This window comes from Chroicocephalus ridibundus, chromosome 2, assembly GCF_963924245.1.
Source record: "Chroicocephalus ridibundus chromosome 2, bChrRid1.1, whole genome shotgun sequence".
In the NCBI taxonomy this organism is placed as follows: Eukaryota; Metazoa; Chordata; class Aves; order Charadriiformes; family Laridae; genus Chroicocephalus; species Chroicocephalus ridibundus.
The window spans coordinates 65,682,251-65,703,279 of record NC_086285.1 but is presented as its reverse complement, the minus strand read 5'-3'; the positions used below and the strand labels follow the sequence as shown (position 1 = coordinate 65,703,279).

Below are 21,029 nucleotides of genomic sequence, written 5' to 3'. Positions count from 1 at the left end.
GCATAGCATTCCCTGCTGGCTCTTTGGGCGTGGGACCACTCTCCAGACATATGGATATTTTGGAGGCTGGCACGGCGCCAAGTGGGAAAGGGTGGTTTTGAGGCTGAAGGCAGCAGGAAAGCCTGCAGCCCCCAGGTGTGTGGGGCTACGCAAGCGGTTCCCAAAGAGCTTTAGAACAAGGCAGAGTTTTCCCTGCTGGCTCTTCGGGCGTGGGACCAATCTCCAGACATATTGCTTTTTTTGTGCCTGGCGCGGCGCCAAGTGGGAAAGGGTGGTTTTGAGGCTGAAGGCAGCAGGAAAGCCTGCAGCCCGCAGGTCTGTGGGGCTACGCAAGCGGTTCCCAAAGAGCTTTAGAACAAGGCAGAGTTTTCCCTGCTGGCTCTTTGGGCGTGGGAACAATCTCCAGACATATGGCCATTTTTGGGCCTGGCGCGGCGCCAAGTGGGAAAGGGTGGTTTTGAGGCTGAAGGCAGCAGGAAAGCCTACAGCCCCCAGGTGTGTGGGGCTACGCAAGAGGTTCCCAAAGAGCTTTAGAACAAGGCATAGTTTTCCCTGCTGGCTCTTTGGGCGTGGGACCAGTCTCCAGACATATGGCCATTTTGGAGCCTGGCGCGGCGCCAAGTGGGAAAGGGTGGTTTTGAGGCTGAAGGCAGCAGGAAAGCCTGTAGCCCCCAAGTCTGTGGGGCTACGCAAGCGGTTCCCAAAGAGATTTAGAACAAGGCATAATTTTACCTGCTGGCTCTTTGGGCGTGGGACCAGTCTCCAGACATATGTAGATTTTGGAGGCTGGCGCGGCGCCAAGTGGGAAAGGGTGGTTTTGAGGCTGAAGGCAGCAGGAAAGCCTGTAGCCCCCAAGTTTGTGGGGCTACGCAAGCGGTTCCCAAAGAGATTTAGAACAAGGCATAATTTTACCTGCTGGCTCTTTGGGCGTGGGACCAGTCTCCAGACATATGGCCATTTTTGTGCCTGACGTGGCGCCAAGTGGGAAAGTGTGGATTTGAGGCTGAAGGCAGCAGGAAAGCATGCAGCCCCAAGGTGTGTGGGGCCACGCCCGTGCTTCTTAAAGAGCTTAAGAACAAGGCATAGTTTTCCCTGCTGGCTCTTTGGGCGTGGGACCACTCTCCAGACATATTGATATTTTGGAGGCTGGCGCCGCTCCAAGTGGGAAAGGGTGGTTTTGAGGGTGAAGGCATCAGGAAAGCCTGCAGCCCCCAGGTCTGTGGGGCTACGCAAGCGGTTCCCAAAGAGCTTTAGAACAAGGCAGAGTTTTCCCTGCTGGCTCTTCGGGCGTGGGACCAATCTCCAGACATATTGCTTTTTTTGTGCCTGGCGAGGCGCCAAGTGGGAAAGGGTGGTTTTGAGGCTGAAGGCAGCAGGAAAGCATGCAGCCCGCAGGTCTGTGGGGCTACGCAAGCGGTTCCCAAAGAGCTTTAGAACAAGGCAGAGTTTTCCCTGCTGGCTCCTTGGGCGTGGGAACAATCTCCAGACATATGGCCATTTTTGGGCCTGGCCCGGCGCCAAGTGGGAAAGGGTGGTTTTGAGGCTGAAGGCAGCAGGAAAGCCTACAGCCCCCAGGTCTGTGGGGCTACGCAAGAGGTTCCCAAAGAGCTTTAGAACAAGGCAGAGTTTTCCCTGCTGGCTCTTTGGGCGTGGGACCACTCTCCAGACATATGGATATTTTGGAGGCTGGCACGGCGCCAAGTGGGAACCGGTGGTTTTGAGGCTGAAGGCAGCAGGAAAGCCTGCAGCCCCCAGGTGTGTGGGGCTACGCAAGCGGTTCCCAAAGAGCTTTACAACAAGGCATAGTTTTCCCTGCTGGCTCTTTGGGCGTGGGACCAGTCTCCAGACATATGTGGATTTTGGAGGGTGGCACCGCGCCAAGTGGGAAAGGGTGGTTTTGAGGCTGAAGGCAGCAGGGAAGCCTGCAGCCCCCAGGTGTGTGGGGCTACGCAAGCGGTTCACAAAGAACTTTAGAACAAGGCCTAGTATTCCCTGCTGGCTCTTTGGGCATGGGACCAATCTCCAGACATATGGCCATTTTGGAGCCTGGCGCGGCGCCAAGTGGGAAAGGGTGGTTTTGAGGCTGAAGGCAGCAGGAAAGCCTGCAGCCCCCAAGTCTGTGGGGCTACGCAAGCGGTTCCCAAAGAGATGTAGAACAAGGCATAATTTTACCTGCTGGCTCTTTGGGCGTGGGACCAGCCTCCAGACATATGTAGATTTTGGAGGCTGGCGCGGCGCCAAGTGGGAAAGGGTGGTTTTGAGGCTGAAGGCAGCAGGAAAGACTGTAGCCCCCAAGTCTGTGGGGCTACGCAAGCGGTTCCCAAAGAGATTTAGAACAAGGCATAATTTTACCTGCTGGCTCTTTGGGCGTGGGACCAGTCTCCAGACATATGGCCATTTTTGTGGCTTGCGCGGCGCCAAGTGGGAAAGGGTGGTTTTGAGGCTGAAGGCAGCAGGAAAGCCTGAAGGCCCCAGGTCTGTGGGGCTACGCAAGCCGTTCCCAAAGAGCTTTAGAACAAGGCATAGTTTTCCCTGCTGGCTCTTTGGCCGTGGGACCAATCTCCAGACATATTGCTTTTTTTGTGCCTGGCGCGGCACCAAGTGGGAAAGTCTGATTTTTAGGCTGAAGGCAGCAGGAAAGCCTGCAGCCCGCAGGATTGTGGGGCTACGCAAGCGGTTCCCAAAGAGCTTTAGAACAAGGCAGAGTTTTCCCTGCTGCCTCTTTGGGCGTGGAACCCATCTCCAGACATATGGCCATTTTTGTGCCTGGCGCGACGCCAAATGGGAAAGGGTGGTTTTGAGGCTGAAGGCAGCAGGAAAGCCTGCAGCCCCCAGGTGTGTGGGGCTACGCAAGCGGTTCCCAAAGAGCTTTAGAACAAGGCATAGTTTTACCTGCTGGCTCTTTGGGCGTGGGACCAGTCTCCAGACATATGTAGATTTTGGAGGGTGGCACCGCGCCAAGTGGGAAAGGGTGATTTTGAGGCTGAAGGCAGCAGGGAAGACTGCAGGCCCCAGGTGTGTGGGGCTACGCAAGCGGTTCCCAAAGAACTTTAGAACAAGGCAGAGTTTCCCCTTCTGGCTCTTTGGGCGTGGGACCAATCTCCAGACATATGGGCATTTTGGAGCCTGGCGCGGCGCCAAGTGGGAAAGGGTGGTTTGAGGCTGAAGGCAGCAGGAAAGTCTGTGGCCCGATGGTGTGTGGGGCTACGCAAGAGGTTCCCAAAGAGCTTTAGAACAAGGCATAGTTTTCCCTGATGGCTCTTTGGGCGTGGGACCAGTCTCCAGATATATGTAGATTTTGGAGGCTGGCGCGGCGCCAAGTGGGAAATGGTGGATTTTGGGCTGAAGGCAGCAGGAAAGCCTGCAGCCCGCAGGTGTGTGGGGCTACGCAAGCGTTTCCCTAAGAGCTTTAGAACAAGGCATAGTTTTCCCTGCTGGCTCTTTGGGCGTGGGAACAATCTCCAGACATAAGGGAATGTTGGAGCCTCGTGCGGCGCCAAGTGGGAAAGGGTGTTTTTGAGGGTGAAGGCAGCAGGAAAGCCTGCAGCCCCCAGGTCTGTGGGGCTTCACAAGAGGTTCCCAAAGAGCTTTAGAACAAGGCATAGTTTTCCGTGCTGACTCTTTGGGTGTGGGACCAATCTCCAGAGATATGCCCATTTTTGTGCCTGGCACGGCGCCAAGTGGGAAAGGGTGGTTTTGAGGCTGAAGGCAGCAGGAAAGATGCAGCCCCCAGGTCTGTGGGGCTACACAAGCGGTTCCGAAAAAACTTTAGAACAAGGCATAGTTTTCCGTGCTGGCTCTTTGGGCATGGGACCAATCTCCAGAGATATGGCCATTTTTGTGCCTGGCACGGCGCCAAGTGGGAAAGGGTGGTTTTGAGGCTGAAGGCAGCAGGACATCCTGGGGGTCCAAGGTCTCTGGGGCCATGCAAGCGGTTCCCAAAGAGCTTTAGAACAAGGCATAGTTTTCCCTGCTGGCTCTTTGGGTGTGGGACCAATCTCCAGACATATGGCCATTTTTGTGCCTGGCGTGATGCCAAGTGGGAAAGGGTGGTTTTGAGGCTGAAGGCAGCAGGAAAGATGCAGCCCCCAGGTGTGTGGGGCTTCACAAGAGGTTCCCAAAGAGCTTTAGAACAAGGCATAGTTTTCCCTGCTGGCTCTTTGGGTGTGGGACCAATCTCCAGAGATATGGCCATTTTTGTGCCTGGCACGGCGCCAAGTGGGAAAGGGTGGTTTTGAGGCTGAAGGCAGCAGGACAGCCTGGGGGTCCAAGGTCTCTGGGGCCATGCAAGCGGTTCCCAAAGAGCTTTAGAACAAGGCATAGTTTTCCCTGCTGGCTCTTTGGGCATGGGACCAATCTCCAGAGATATGGCCATTTTTGTGCCTGGCACGGCGCCAAGTAGGAAAGGGTGGTTTTGAGGCTGAAGGCAGCAGGACAGCCTGGGGGTCCAAGGTCTCTGGGGCCATGCAAGCGGTTCCCAAAGAGCTTTAGAACAAGGCATAGTTTTCCCTGCTGGCTCTTTGGGTGTGGGACCAATCTCCAGACATATGGCCATTTTTGTGCCTGGCACGGCGCCAAGTGGGAATCATAGAGTCATAGAATCATAGAATTGTTGAGGTTGGAAGGGACCTTTAAGATCATCGAGTCCAACCTTTAGCCTACCCTGACAAGAGCCACTTCTAAACCATGTCCCTCAGTGCCCCATCTACCCTTTTTTTAAACACCTCCAGAGATGGTGAATCCACCACCTCCCTGGGCAGCCTATTCCAATGTTTAATAACCCTTTCAGTGAAAAAATGTCTCCTAATATCTAATCTAAACCTCCCCTGACGTAACTTGAACCCGTTTCCCCTTGTCCTATCACTTGTCACCAGGGAGAAGAGGTCAGCCCCCATCTCTCTACAACCTCCTTTCAGGTAGTTGTAGAGGGTGATAAGGTCTCCCCTCAGCCTCCTCTTTTCCAGGCTAAACAACCCCAGCTCCCTCAGTCGTTCTTCATAAGGTTTGTCCTCCAGGCCCCTCACCAGCTTTGGAGCCCTTCTCTGGACACGCTCCAACAACTCAATGTCCCTCTTGTAGCGAGGAGCCCAAAACTGAACGCAGTACTCGAGGTGGGGCCTCACCAGTGCCGAGTACAGGGGGATGATCACTTCCCTAGTCCGGCTCACCACACTATTCCTGATACAGGCTAGGATGCTGTTGGTCTTCTTGGCCACCTGGGCACACTGCTGGCTCATATTCAGCCGGCTGTCAACCAACACTCCCAAGTCCTTTTCTGTCGAGCTGCTTTCAAGCCATTCTGCCCCAATCCTGTAGCGCTGCATGGGGTTGTTGTGACCCAAGTGCAGGGAAAGGGTGGTTTTGAGGCTGAAGGCAGCAGGAAGGCCTGCAGCCCCCAGGTCTGTGGGGCTACGCAAGCGGTTCCCAAAGACCTTTACAACAAGGCATAGTTTTCCCTGCTGGCTCTTTGGGCGTGGGACCAATCTCCAGACATATGGGAATTCTTCTGCCTGGCACGGCGCCAAGTGGGAAAGGGTGGTTTTGAGGCTGAAGGCAGCAGGAAAGCCTGCAGCCCCCAGGTGTGTGGGGCTACGCAAGCGGTTCCCAAAGAGCTTTAGAACAAGGCATAGTTTTCCCTGCTGGCTCTTTGGGTGTGGGACCAGTCTACAGACATATGTAAATTTGCAGGCTTGCGCGCTGCCAAGTGGGAAAGGGTGGTTTTGAGGCTGAAGGCAGCAGGAAAGCCTGCAGCCCCCAGGACTGTGGGGCTTCACAAGAGGTTCCCAAAGAGCTTTAGAACAAGGCATAGTTTTCCCCGCCGGCTCTTTGGGCTTCTGAGCAATCACCAGACATAAGGGAATTTTTGTGCCTGGCACGGAGCGAAGTGGCAAAGGGTGGTTTTGAGGCTGAAGGCAGCAGGAAAGCCTGCAGCCCCCAGGTCTGTGGGGCTACACAAGCGGTTCCCAAAGAACCTTAGAACAAGGCATAGTTTTCCGTGCTGGCTCTTTGGGCGTGGGACCAATCTCCAGACATATGTGAATTTTGGAGCCTGGCACAGCGCGAAGTCGGAAAGGGTGGTTTTGAGGCTGAAGGCAGCAGGAAAGCCTGCAGCCCCCAGGTCTGTGGGGCTATGCAAGCGGTTCCCAAAGAGCTTTAGAACAAGGCATAGTTTTCCCTGCTGGCTCTTTGGGTGTGGGACCAGTCTACAGACATATGTAAATTTGCAGGCTTGCGCGCTGCCAAGTGGGAAAGGGTGGTTTTGAGGCTGAAGGCAGCAGGAAAGCCTGCAGCCCCCAGGACTGTGGGGCTTCACAAGAGGTTCCCAAAGAGCTTTAGAACAAGGCATAGTTTTCCGTGCTGGCTCTTTGGGCGTGGGACCAATCTCCAGAGATATGGCCATTTTTGTGCCTGGCACGGCGCCAAGTGGGAAAGGGTGGTTTTGAGGCTGAAGGCAGCAGGAAAGCCTGCAGCCCCCAGGTGTGTGGGGCTACGCAAACGGTTCCCAAAGAGCTTTAGAACAAGGCATAGTTTTCCCTGCTGGCTCTTTGGGCGTGGGAACAATCTCCAGACATAAGGGAATTTTGGAGCCTGGCACAGCACCAAGTGGGAAAGGGTGGTTTTGAGGCTGAAGGCAGCAGGAAAGCCTGCAGCCCCCAGGTCTGTGGGGCTACGCAAGCGGTTCCCAAAGAGCTTTAGAACAAGGCATAGTTTTCCCTGCTGGCTCTTTGGGTGTGGGACCAGTCTACAGACATATGTAAATTTGCAGGCTTGCGCGCTGCCAATTGGGAAAGGGTGGTTTTGAGGCTGAAGGCAGCAGGACAGCCTGGGGGTCCAAGGTCTCTGGGGCCATGCAAGCGGTTCCCAAAGAGCTTTAGAACAAGGCATAGTTTTCCCTGCTGGCTCTTTGGGCGTGGGACCAATCTCCAGACATATGGCCATTTTTGTGCCTGGCACGGCGCCAAGTGGGAATCATAGAATCATAGAATCATAGAATTGTTGAGGTTGGAAGGGACCTTTAAGATCATCGAGTCCAACCTTTAGCCTACCCTGACAAGAGCCACTTCTAAACCATGTCCCTCAGTGCCCCATCTATCCTTTTTTTAAACACCTCCAGAGATGGTGAATCCACCACCTCCCTGGGCAGCCTATTCCAATGTTTAATAACCCTTTCAGTGAAAAAATGTCTCCTAATATCTAATCTAAACCTCCCCTGACGTAACTTGAACCCGTTTCCCCTTGTCCTATCACTTGTCACCAGGGAGAAGAGGTCAGCCCCCATCTCTCTACAACCTCCTTTCAGGTAGTTGTAGAGGGTGATAAGGTCTCCCCTCAGCCTCCTCTTTTCCAGGCTAAACAACCCCAGCTCCCTCAGTCGTTCTTCATAAGGTTTGTCCTCCAGGCCCCTCACCAGCTTTGGAGCCCTTCTCTGGACACGCTCCAACACCTCAATGTCCCTCTTGTAGCGAGGAGCCCAAAACTGAACGCAGTACTCGAGGTGGGGCCTCACCAGTGCCGAGTACAGGGGGATGATCACTTCCCTAGTCCGGCTCACCACACTATTCCTGATACAGGCTAGGATGCTGTTGGTCTTCTTGGCCACCTGGGCACACTGCTGGCTCATATTCAGCCGGCTGTCAACCAACACTCCCAAGTCCTTTTCTGTCGAGCTGCTTTCAAGCCATTCTGCCCCAATCCTGTAGCGCTGCATGGCGTTCTTGTGACCCAAGTGCAGGGAAAGGGTGGTTTTGAGGCTGAAGGCAGCAGGAAAGCCTGCAGCCCCCAGGTCTGTGGGGCCACGCAAGCGGTTCCCAAAGAGCTTTAGAACAAGGCATAGTTTTCCCTGCTGGCTCTTTGGGCGTGGGACCAATCTCCAGAGATATGGCCATTTTTGTGCCTGGCGCGGCGCCAAGTGGGAAAGGGTGGTTTTGAGGCTGAAGGCAGCAGGAAAGCCTGCAGCCCCCAAGTCTGTGGGGCTTCACAAAAGGTTCCCAAAGAGCGTTAGAACAAGGCATAGTTTTCCCTGCTGGTTCTTTGGGCGTGGGACCAAACTGCAGACATAAGGCCATTTTTGTGCCTGGCGTGATGCCGAGTTAGAAAGGGTGGTTTTGAGGCTGAAGGCAGCAGGAAAGATGCAGCCCCCAGGTCTGTGGGGCTACACAAGCGGTTCCCAAAGAACCTTAGAACAAGGCATAGTTTTCCCTGCTGGCTCTTTGGGCGTGGGAACAATCTCCAGACATAAGGGAATGTTGGAGCCTCGTGCGGCGCCAAGTCGGAAAGGGTGGTTTTGAGGCTGAAGGCAGCAGGACATCCTGGGGGTCCAAGGTCTCTGGGGCCATGCAAGCGGTTCCCAAAGAGCTTTAGAACAAGGCATAGTTTTCCCTGCTGGCTCTTTGGGCATGGGACCAATCTCCAGAGATATGGCCATTTTTGTGCCTGGCACGGCGCCAAGTGGGAAAGGGTGGTTTTGAGGCTGAAGGCAGCAGGAAAGCCTGCAGCCCCCAGGTCTGTGGGGCTAGGCAAGCGATTCCCAAAGAGCTATAGAACAAGGCATAGTTTTCCCTGCTGGCTCTTTGGGCGTGGGACCAATCTCCAGACATAAGGGAATTTTGGAGCCTGGCACAGCACCAAGTCGGAAAGGGTGGTTTTGAGGCTGAAGGCAGCAGGATGCCTGCAGCCCCCAGGTCTGTGGGGCTACGCAAGCGGTTCCCAAAGAGCTTTAGAACAAGGCATAGTTTTCCCTGCTGGCTCTTTGGGTGTGGGACCAGTCTACAGACATATGTAAATTTGCAGGCTTGCGCGCTGCCAAGTGGGAAAGGGTGGTTTTGAGGCTGAAGGCAGCAGGACAGCCTGGGGGTCCAAGGTCTCTGGGGCCATGCAAGCGGTTCCCAAAGAGCTTTAGAACAAGGCATAGTTTTCCCTGCTGGCTCTTTGGGCGTGGGACCAATCTCCAGACATATGGCCATTTTTGTGCCTGGCACGGCGCCAAGTGGGAATCATAGAGTCATAGAATCATAGAATTGTTGAGGTTGGAAGGGACCTTTAAGATCATCGAGTCCAACCTTTAGCCTACCCTGACAAGAGCCACTTCTAAACCATGTCCCTCAGTGCCCCATCTATCCTTTTTTTAAACACCTCCAGAGATGGTGAATCCACCACCTCCCTGGGCAGCCTATTCCAATGTTTAATAACCCTTTCAGTGAAAAAATGTCTCCTAATATCTAATCTAAACCTCCCCTGACGTAACTTGAACCCGTTTCCCCTTGTCCTATCACTTGTCACCAGGGAGAAGAGGTCAGCCCCCATCTCTCTACAACCTCCTTTCAGGTAGTTGTAGAGGGTGATAAGGTCTCCCCTCAGCCTCCTCTTTTCCAGGCTAAACAACCCCAGCTCCCTCAGTCGTTCTTCATAAGGTTTGTCCTCCAGGCCCCTCACCAGCTTTGGAGCCCTTCTCTGGACACGCTCCAACACCTCAATGTCCCTCTTGTAGCGAGGAGCCCAAAACTGAACGCAGTACTCGAGGTGGGGCCTCACCAGTGCCAAGTACAGGGGGATGATCACTTCCCTAGTCCGGCTCACCACACTATTCCTGATACAGGCTAGGATGCTGTTGGTGTTCTTGGCCACCTGGGCACACTGCTGGCTCATATTCAGCCGGCTGTCAACCAACACTCCCAAGTCCTTTTCTGTCGAGCTGCTTTCAAGCCATTCTGCCCCAATCTTGTAGCGCTGCATGGGGTTGTTGTGACCCAAGTGCAGGGAAAGGGTGGTTTTGAGGCTGAAGGCAGCAGGAAAGCCTGCAGCCCCCAGGTCTGTGGGGCCACGCAAGCGGTTCCCAAAGACCTTTACAACAAGGCATAGTTTTCCCTGCTGGATCTTTGGACGTGGGACCAATCTCCAGAGATATGGCCATTTTTGTGCCTGGCGAGGCGCCAAGTGGGAAAGGGTGGTTTTGAGGCTGAAGGCAGCAGGAGAGCCTGCAGCCCGCAGGTCTGTGGGGCTTCACAAGAGGTTCCCAAAGAGCTTTAGAACAAGGCATAGTTTTCCCTGCTGGCTCTTTGGGCGTGGGACCAATCTCCAGACATATGGCCATTTTTGTGCCTGGCGTGATGCCAAGTTGGAAAGGGTGGTTTTGAGGCTGAAGGCAGCAGGAAAGCCTGCAGCCCCCAGTTTGTGTGGGGCTACGCAAGCGGTTCCCAAAGAGCTTTAGAACAAGGCATAGTTTTCCCTGCTGGCTCTTTGGGCGTGGGAACAATCTCCAGACATAAGGGAATGTTGGAGCCTCGTGCGGCGCCAAGTCGGAAAGGGTGGTTTTGAGGCTGAAGGCAGCAGGAAAGCCTGCAGCCCCCAGGTCTGTGGGGCTTCACAAGCGGTTCCCAAATAGCTTTAGAACAAGGCATAATTTTCCCTGCTGGCTCTTTGGGCTTGTGAGCAATCTCCAGACATACGGGAATATTTGTGCCTGGCACGGCGCCAAGTGGGAAAGGGTGGTTTTGAGGCTGAAGGCAGCAGGAAAGCCTGCAGCCCCCAGGTGTATGGGGCTACGCAAGCGGTTCCCAAAGAGCTTTAGAACAAGGCATAGTTTTCCCTGCTGGCTCTTTGGGCGTGGGACCAATCTCCAGACATATGACCATTTTTGTGCCTGGCGCGGCGCCATGTGGGAAAGGGTGGTTTTGAGGCTGAAGGCAGCAGGAAAGCCTGCAGCCCCCAGGTGTGTGGGGCCATGCAAGCGGTTCCCAAAGACCTTTAGAACAAGGGATAGTTTTCCCTGCTGGCTCGTTGGGTGTGGGACCAGTCTACAGACATATGTAAATTTGCAGGCTTGCGCGCTGCCAAGTGGGAAAGGGTGGTTTTGAGGCTGAAGGCAGCAGGACAGCCTGGGGCTCCAAGGTCACTGGGGCCATGCAAGCGGTTCCCAAAGAGCTTTAGAACAAGGTATAGTTTTCCGTGCTGGCTCTTTGGGCGTGGGACCAATCTCCAGACATATGGCCATTTTTGTGCCTGGCAGGGCGCCAAGTGGGAAAGGGTGGTTTTGAGGCTGAAGGCAGCAGGAAAGCCCACAGTACCAAGGTCTGTGGGGCCAAGCAAGTGGTACCCAAATAGCTTTAGAAGAAGCCCAAGTTTTCCCGCCTTGCTCTGTGGGCGTGGGAGCAGTCCCCCGACATCTAAAAATTTTGGAGCCTGGAACAGCGCCAAGGGGGAAAGGGTGCCTTAAGGGTGAAGGCAACAAGAAAGACCGCAGCCCCAAGGTCTGTGGGGCCATGCAGGCGGTTCCCAAAGAATTTTAAAAGAGGACATAGTTTTCCCTGCTGGCTCTTTGGGCGTGGGAACAATCTCCAGACATATGGCCATTTTTGTGCCTGGCGTGGCGCCAAGTGGGAAAGGGTCGTTTTGAAGCTGAAGGCAGCAGGAAAGCCTGCAGCCCCCAGGTCTGTGGGGCTAGGCAAGCGGTTCCCAAAGAGCTTTAGAACAAGGCATAGTTTTCCCTGCTGGATCTTTGGGTGTGGGAGCAGTCTACAGACATATGTAAATTTGCAGGCTTGCGCGCTGCCAAGTGGGAAAGGGTGGTTTTGAGGCTGAAGGCAGCAGGACAGCCTGGGGCTCCAAGGTCACTGGGGCCATGCAAGCGGTTCCCAAAGAGCTTTAGAACAAGGCATAGTTTTCCGTGCTGGCTCTTTGGGCGTGGGACCAATCTCCAGACATATGGCCATTTTTGTGCCTGGCAGGGCGCCAAGTGGGAAAGGGTGGTTTTGAGGCTGAAGGCAGCAGGAAAGCCCACAGTACCAAGGTCTGTGGGTCCAAGCAAGTGGTACCCAAAGAGCTTTAGAAGAAGCCCAAGTTTTCCCGCCTTGCTCTGTGGGCGTGGGAGCAGTCCCCCGACATCTAAAAATTTTGGAGCCTGGCACAGCGCCAAGGGTGAAAGGGTGCCTTAAGGGTGAAGGCAACAAGAAAGACCGCAGCCCCAAGGTCTGTGGGGCCATGCAGGCGGTTCCCAAAGAATTTTAAAAGAGGACATAGTTTTCCCTGCTGGCTCTTTGGGCGTGGGACCAATCTCCAGACATATGGCCATTTTTGTGCCTGGCGTGGCGCCAAGTGGGAAAGGGTCGTTTTGAGGCTGAAGGCAGCAGGAAAGCCTGCAGCCCCCAGGTCTGTGGGGCTAGGCAAGCGGTTCCCAAAGAGCTTTAGAACAAGGCATAGTTTTCCCTGCTGGCTCTTTGGGCGTGGGACCAATCTCCAGACATATGGCCATTTTTGTGCCTGGCGCGGCGCCAAGTGGGAAAGGGTGGTTTTGAGGCTGAAGGCAGCAGGAAAGCCTGCAGCCCCCAGTTTGTGTGGGGCTACGCAAGCGGTTCCCAAAGAGCTTTAGAACAAGGCATAGTTTTCCCTGCTGGCTCTTTGGGCGTGGGACCAATCTCCAGACATATGGCCATTTTTGTGCCTGGCGTGGCGCCAAGTGGGGAAGGGTGGTTTTGAGGCTGAAGGCAGCAGGAAAGCCCACAGTACCAAGGTCTGTGGGTCCAAGCAAGTGGTACCCAAAGAGCTTTAGAAGAAGCCCAAGTTTTCCCGCCTTGCTCTGTGGGCGTGGGAGCAGTCCCCCGACATCTAAAAATTTTGGAGCCTGGCACAGCGCCAAGGGGGAAAGGGTGCCTTAAGGGTGAAGGCAACAAGAAAGACCGCAGCCCCAAGGTCTGTGGGGCCATGCAGGCGGTTCCCAAAGAATTTTATAAGAGGACATAGTTTTCCCTGCTGGCTCTTTGGGCGTGGGAACAATCTCCAGACATATGGCCATTTTTGTGCCTGGCGCGGCGCCAAGTGGGAAAGGGTGGTTTTGAGGCTGAAGGCAGCAGAAAAGCCTGCAGCCCCCAGGTCTGTGGGGCTACACATGCGGTTCCCAAAGAGCTTCAGAACAAGGCATAGTTTTCCCTGCTGGCTCTTTGGGCGTGGGACCAGTCTCCAAACATATGGGAATTTTTGTGCCTGGCGAGGCACCAAGTTGAAAAGGGTGGTTTTGAGGCTGAAGGCAGCAGGAAAGCCTGCAGCCCCCAGGTCTGTGGGGCTACGCAAGCGGTTCCCAAAGAGCTTTAGAACAAGGCATAGTTTTCCCTGCTGGCTCTTTGGGCGTGGGACCAATCTCCAGACATATGGCCATTTTTGTGCCTGGTGTGGCGCCAAGTGGGAAAGGGTGGTTTTGAGGCTGAAGGCAGCAGGAAAGCCTGCAGCCCACAGGTCTGTGGGGCTACGCAAGCGGTTCCCAAAGAGCTTTAGAACAAGGCATAGTTTTCCCTGCTGGCTCTTTGGCCGTGGGACCAATCTCCAGCCATATGGCCATTTTTGTGCCTGGCGCGGCACCAAGTGGGAAAGGGTGGTTTGTTGGAGTGTGAGACAGACCCGGTGTAACGATGGAATCTCAATATGCGTATGATCGTTCTGTCCCTTTATTCAAGTTCTCACAAAATATATATAGACAGGCAATAAAAGCACGCTCTAGCGGCAGCTATATGGTTGGCTTACAGGCTCTGTTCACACGCTGTCCATGCAGTTCATTCACAGATCAGTTTGGTTACAAGAATTCACATAGTAAATTACTTAGTCATTAGCACAACACGTTTTCTACCTTCTCAGTTCCCGTTTTTCCCATGTACTAATTCCATCTTCTACCACCTGTTTTGCCATTAATCTAATCTCTCACAGTAGGGAGGCTGGCTCACGTGACCATTTTCTCTCAGACACATTCCTACAATACCCCCTTTTTCTTCTTGAGCCAGCCAGACCTTATGCATGGCATTTTCTATCATGTCAGTCACTTTGCGGAGAACACACGAGGCTACCATAATCAATAATAATATAACCAACAATAGCATGAGCCCTTGCTTTAGTAAGTCTGATAACCATCCCGATATACCCCATGAGCTTAACCAATCATCGAAACCATTTTTGACCACTTTTAATTTGGACATGTTATCCTTCAGCTCCCGTAACTGCTTATGAATGGATGATGAGTGGTCAGAAAGGTTCATACAACACATACCTTCAAAATCTTCACATCCATGACCCTGAGCTAACAGCAAAAAGTCAATAGCCGCTCGATTTTGCAACATAGCATGCTGAATGCTATCAGCATCAGTAAGCAAGCTAGATAGGATTTCAGTTGTAAGGTTTATCTGTTTACTTGCCCAACACCCTATCTTATTCAATGCATTTAATGCCGTTCCTGTTCCTAGCGAAGGAAGAATACTTAGCCCTATTCTTTGTCTGAGATTTGAAAATGTTATATGGTCGTCACAGGATGGAGTGAAGGTATGAACAGTTCTCTTGGCTCTGTGGTTACTGTGTGCTCTGCTCACTGTATCTTTGGCCGTATGCAGGCCTCTGCTCATAGATCTGCCACATCTCCCCCTTTTTTAACACCAGACCATTTATTAACAAGGTCGCCATGACTTGTGCTTCTACTTGTTGTGACGCTCTTAACGGGTTATATACTAAACACAATTAAAAACAGAATCAAAAAGAACCCTGCTAAGGCAATAAATACCCAGATTCCTAAATTTAGCCCAGAAAGCCAATTTCTTTGGATTTACCCACGAGAAATCCTTTTGTAATATTTCAAATACATTGTGGTTCATTAAGTCTTGAATCTTTAGTATTTGAGCTTTTAGTTGATCATGTAAAGGACGAATATTTTTTTTCTTTTTGCAACGACATGTCAAATTGTGATAACCAAGGGTCAAGGTCATCCTTTTTGATGGGGACATGTATGTGGCTTGGATCCATTCCAGAAAGCTGCTGACAGCACAAACGACCCTGGAAAAACAATCGCGGTAACATTTCAATCATCATAGTTACTGGTTTTGAAAAGGTATGTGGCAAAAATACCCACTCAAACGCAGTCAGGCTCTTTGCGAGTGCATCATCCCACTGTCCTATCAGGGCATAAAGTTGAAATTCTTGTAGGAAGGTGTTCAATGCGTCTTGCAGCAGTAGTAGACTATATCTTATCTTGCAACATGCTGTAATGCCTTCTGAGCTGTTGGGGTTAATGAACATAAAACTTATGGGGGGGCGGGGGCAGACACAGTGCTTCAGGGCATCCCCAGTACCTTCAAAGTGTGCTCATGTCTCTCTCCCCCTCTCTGACCCGAGACAGCCTCCTTATATCCTGCACTGGATCGAGTAGAAAAGTACAGGCCAGAGTCGCTGCACATGTGGCCAGTGTATGCAGCGAGTCTCACCAAACTCATGATCCGGCTTTGCTAACAGCAGCTGTCTGATACGTGACTCCATTGTTGTAATCCCTTCTTGTTATCTTCTTCTGTGAAGGTCAGGTTCTCATGGATACACACATAGGTTTTTAGAGCAACATATTCTACAACTCGTACAAGGGTACGATGCAAAGCAGCATTTACAACTGATTGTAAATTAGACAATTATTAGACACTGCAAACAGCATACTAAACATAACAAATTCCTTCCACACAGGCGATGAGTAGAATTTGCTTCAACCAACCCCACCCCCAAGTCCATCCAGCAAAAAGATTTTCAAAAGTGGTCTCCAAAAGTTGCTTGTTCGGTCGGTGCAGTTCCTGCAATTGGACATGGATGGATTTGGAGTGGTCACTTAGATTCATACTATACAGTCCTTTAAAATCTTGACAACCATGTCTGTGAGCTGAAAGCAAAAAATCAGTAGCAGCTCTGTTTTGCAACATCGCATATCGAATACTATCTACATCTAGCAATAACTCAGAAATAGCGGTACTAGTAGCATTGTTAAACTTATCCTTGGCAGCAAGAGTGTCCTTGTTATCATGAATCCTTGGCAGCAAAAGAGTCCTTGTTAGCAACAGCGCATGCAGACTCCCTGTTCTTGCTGGTACTGTGCTTTGATCTTCTTCCACAACAGGCCAAGGGTCTCAAGCAGCTGGATAAGGTGTCTGTGAGTCCATTACAGGCTTATGTCATCCAAAAGTTTTTCTTGCAAGCACCCAAGACTGAATAACAATTGGTGTGATATATGTGTTTTCCAGCACCCAGGTGCGAGTCCCTTGAGTGTATTTACAATCCTCCTCGCCGATTTTCCGTTGCTTTCCCATATTCCACCCCCTTGCTCAAGAGACAGGGCCCTGCATTCAGTTGCAGTTGCACCAGGGACACGTGTGCTCCCTCACGTTGCTTTAACGCTGATGCTGCAGCTCGGCTCTTCATTGTCAGCTAAACCAGCTGCCCAGGGCACTTTTTTCTTCCCTTTTCTTCCCATCTTGAGATGGGGACCATCCCTCTAGAGAACCCTGCCCCTGCAGCCAACAGTCATGGCATGTCCCCAACAAGTCACTCAGGAGTGCTTGCTTCAGCGGGAGAAGAGGATGGGCATCGACCTCGTCCATGATGACGTGGAGAAACAGCTCTTCACAGTAAGCTTGGCAACTCAGATCCTGTGTGAAAGCTATTTTTACGTAAACTGCCCTGAGGAGGCTTTGCAGCCTTGTTCCCTACCTGGCTCCTTACTGCTGGTGAGGTGCTCAACCCTTCCAACCCCCAAAACCTGCTGGGCCAGGGGACGGTGTTCCCCCACGCAGCAGCTCTATTAATTGGTCTAATAAAAGAGATGACATCATTACATGTTTTGCCTTTGCCCAGGAAGTGGATGTCATCAGGTCGTGCCAGGAGAGGATGCAGCGGTATCTGGATAAGGCAAAAGCCCAGCTCACCTAAGGAGAAGCTCCTTATCTCATGCCGTAGGGCCGATGGGCCTTTGCAGTTGGGATGTGAACGCCCCGCAGACCCCGACCTCTACCCACACCCCGCAGCTGTAAAACCCACGCAGGCTCCATGGGAAGCGGGCGGTGATGCTCATGGGAGGACAGAGCTGCCCGGGCAGGAGCTGCGGGGAAGTGGAACGGGGAGGAAGCCGTTCCACCCGTACATCCCCACCGATGGCTGTTGTTTGCATGTTGAAGGTCCAACAGGGTGGCCCAGCACGAGCTGGACAGAGACCTGGCCAACAAGCAGGCGGCCCACCGCACCGATGACAAGTGCCACCACCTGAGGAACACCTCCCATGGCATCAGCTACTACCGAGGGGTGGAGCGGGTCGATGCCACGTGAGTGCACGCCGGGTGGCACGCGAGCAGCAAGCTGTCCCGGGGATGCGCGGTGCCTTTCCCTGGCAGGGAGCTGCTGGTCCCCAGTCCACTGTAAAGGCAGGTCCGTCCTGCCTGGAGACACCGGCTTCAGACAGGCCATTTCTCTCTGCTCTATTATTATTATTATTATTATTATCATGATTATTATTCTCATTCTTATTCTATTGTTGCTGTTCTTTTCCTTTCTGTTATTGTTCTTCTATTTAACTGTCTTTTATCTCCACACACAAGTTTTCCCTTCCCTTTCCCCTCCTATTCTCCTTCTTCTCCTTGCCCTTCTCGAAGAAAGGGGGAGAACTGCACAAGTGGCTGCATGGTCCTAGCTGCCGGCTGGGGTTAAAACACGACCTATGGTCAAAATAAAAGCGCAGATTAAAGCTACATTTGACCCACGCTGCTCCCTGGCAGGGTCCTTGCCTGCCCACGTCCAGCTTCAGCAGCACAGGCTTACCAGGGGCCTCTCCTTCCTCCCAGGATCTCGGTGCCGGAGTCCTGGGTCAAGTTCACAGACGGCAACATCCTCCGCTCCCAGAGTGAACGGGCGGCCTCTGCCAAGCTGCGGGACAACACCAGGAACCTGCTGGAGGTGACGGCCAACGAGATGCGGTGCCAGTTCAACAGGGTGAACGTCGCCTTCACCATCCGCATCGCCGAGACAGCCGACGCCAAGAGCAAGATTCAGACCCACCTGGCCAAGGTAGCCTGAACCCCTCCCTTTGGATGTGACACTGTCACTTCCCAGGGACACCTCCGAAGCAGGACCCTCCATGCAGACCTGGCCCAAGGAGAGGAACGGTGGCCGCAGGAAGCTGGTTATAGCATCATTTTCTGTTAGAAACTCCAAGTCCTGGGGACTTTCTTCTTGGAGCAGGAGGAGCTGGCACTGTGATTTCATCTCAAGGGATCCTGTCTTTTGCTAGCGCATCCTAGCTGGCAGCCTGGCAGCACAGGGATTTCCAGCAGAAAAGGCCACCGCTGGTTGCATCTCCTGGGAGTTACTTCAGAAGCGCTGGCTGCCCTGCAGAGAGTCTTTGCTGGGCCTCTGCTGGGCTGCCTGCCGGGGGGTTCGCAGGCTTGCTTCTCCCCCAAGGATGTGCTTTCACTCTCAGTGCTCTGTGGTTGCTGCACGGGTATCCGTGTGCTTGCTCTGCCAAGCAGAGGAAGTAGAGAGCAGTGATGGGCACCTGGCTCGGACCAGTGGGTCTCATGGAAAGCCTCCTGAAAAGTGCTCGACACTGTATTGATTCACTGAGCGGAGACTGGGCTGGCAGTGTTGCGGGCTGGTGCCACGTCCTTCAGTGAAAAATGAAAATTTTTCATGCCTGAAAAACCTTCCCTCTCTGAGTTGCTATTGATGGATGATCAGTTTCTGCAAGCAGTAGCTTTGGGAAGCTGGTAACTCACTGTGTCCATCCCTGCTCCAACACCTCCTCTGATGTGACAGCACCAGCAAAGACAGGCTTGTTTTTTCTGCAGATGGACAGGAGAAAAAGGAAATTATGTTGTCACTTGAGAAGGTATTTTTTCATTCATGCATGTGTTTCTTTTTTACGGCAGACGCTGCGGGAAATCTTCCAAATGGAGATGAACATGGAAGCCATCCAAAAAGCCATGAGGGACCAAGGACCTCCATTCAAAGTGGCTCAGAACCGGCTGGAAGAGCGCACACGGAGACCAAACATGGAGCTGTGCCGGGACACTGCCCAGCTCCGGTAAGGCAGGAGCACGGGGCCAGCAGGGTCCTTGAGGAGTCCCGGGTAGTAGCACTCAGGAGCATCACTGGATGACAAAACTAGTCATGGGATGTTTTTCCTAAATAGTCCTGCCAGAAGGGCTCTGCTCTCATCAAAAGGAATGAGCAGGTATCCCAGCCTTTGGGTGCTGGGAGAGCTCTGCACCCACAAAGGAGGCTGTACACCATGGCTGGGAGCAGCCTGATGCCACCCCATGAGGGGCTGGGTTTTTCCCACTTGGATAAACCTCATCTTCTCTCCTGCCTGCTTCCCAGCAGTTGGATGTGCTCAGTTTTTTAGGATAAGCCTTTACTCTCCAAAAGGCTTGCGCTGAGAGCACTTAGGTCCTTCCTTTTGGGGAACCTCCAGGAAGGGTGCACCCTCTGGAGAAGGAGTAAGGGCTGTCCTCACCTCCCCTGGGGACAAACCCTTTCAAGGACATTGTGTGCTCTGTAGGATTGCACCCCGAGGGGCTGTGGAGGAGCAGGCTGCCCTGAGTGCCCAGCAGCACCTCCTGTGAGGCACCCCAAACTTCACACCTCCTCCGGGGAGCCTGCTGGGCAAGACTCCAGATGGAGCCTTTTAGAAGCAAGTGAAACCCAGCCCCAGAGCCTGTTTAGCATCTCGCACACCGTTGTTTTCTCCATCCTCCGCTTGTTTCCCATTCAATTTTCGCCTCTCCCAGCTGTCCTGTTTCGCTGTGTGTGCATCCGTGGGTGTGGGCAGGACCCCTGCACAGGGAAATCCAGGAGGGGGACCCAACAAACCTGCAAAACCAAAGGGGAACAGGACACCACAGCTGCTCATCCCTCTTCTCGGTGGCACGAGCTGCTCTGGGAGACGTGCCTGCGCGTTGCCAAAGCCTTCGCGCAGACTTAGCCATGCCTCCCCGCTGAGGTCTGGAGGAGCTCTGCCCTCAGCTTTCCCATGCATCTGCCAGAAACGGGGGGTCCGAGTTAGTCTGAGCGTGCTGAAGGGGGAAATCCTGTGCCCAAGGCGCCCTTCAGCAGGACCAGGCTCGAAACCACCCACGTGATGGGACCGTTAACGAGGGTTCCTTGCTGTTTTCCAGCCTTGTCAATGAGGTCCACGAAATCGACGAGACGGTCCAGAGCCTTCAGCAGCAGCTGAGAGACACCGAGGACACCCTGCAAATGTTGGCTCATGCCAAGTCGGTCTTGCAGCATGACCTGGCCGTCAAAGCCAACTCGCTCTTCATCGACCAGGAGAAGTGCATGGGGATGCGCAAGACCTTTCCCAGCACTGCGCGGCTGCTGGGTTCTGTTTAGGCTGGGCTCAGCCAACCTCACTTTCTCTGTTGCGGGAGGGATCCCCAGTGTTGATAAGATGCTTTGAAAATCCATGATCAGATTTTCACTTCCTGATGAAAGCCCCGAGTAGAAATTAAACGCTCATTTGGTGTGTTAAATTTTGTGGTTAAATGGCAGTACTCCAGGTGGGGTCTCACGAGAGCAGAGTAGAGGGGGAGAATCACCTCTCTCGACCTGCTGGCCACACTTCTTTTGATGCAGCCCAGGATGGGATTGGCCTTCTGGGCTGCAAGTGCACATCGTTGGCTCATGTTCAGCTTTTCATCAACCAGCACCCCCAAGTCCTTTTCCACAGGGCTGCTCTAATCACATCAACCCCCAGCCTGTATTGATAAGGAGGATTGTCCCGACCCAAGTGCAGGACCTTGCACTTGGCCTTCTTGAACTTCATGAGGTTCGCTCAGGCCCACCTCTCTGGCTTGTCCAGGTCCCTCTGGATGACAACCCGTCCCTCTGGCATGTCAACCGCACCATTCAGCTTGGTGTCACCTGCAAACTTGCTGAGGGTGCACTTGATCCCACTGTCTAAATCATTGATGAAGATATTAAACAGCACTGGTCCCAGTACGGATCCCTGAGGGACACCGCTTGTCACTCCTCTCCATCTGGACATCGAGCCATTGACCACCACCCTCTGGATGCGACCACTCAGCCAGTTCCTTACCCACTGAACAGTCCGCCCATCAAATGAGTATCTATCCAACTTAGAGAGAAGGGTGTTGTGGGGAACCGTGTCAAAGGCCTTGCAGAAGTCCAGATAGGTGATATCCGTAGCTCTTCCCTTGTCCACTGATGCAGACTCTGCATTTTATTCAGGCCCCGGTGCT

General features: G+C 53.1%; 1 pseudogene; it reads left to right on the top strand.

Annotated features, from left to right (window-relative positions):
• The first annotated feature begins 16,304 nt into the window (after positions 1-16,304).
• On the top strand, positions 16,305-20,160 carry LOC134510862 (tektin-3-like; annotated as a pseudogene).
• The last annotated feature ends 869 nt before the right edge of the window (positions 20,161-21,029 follow it).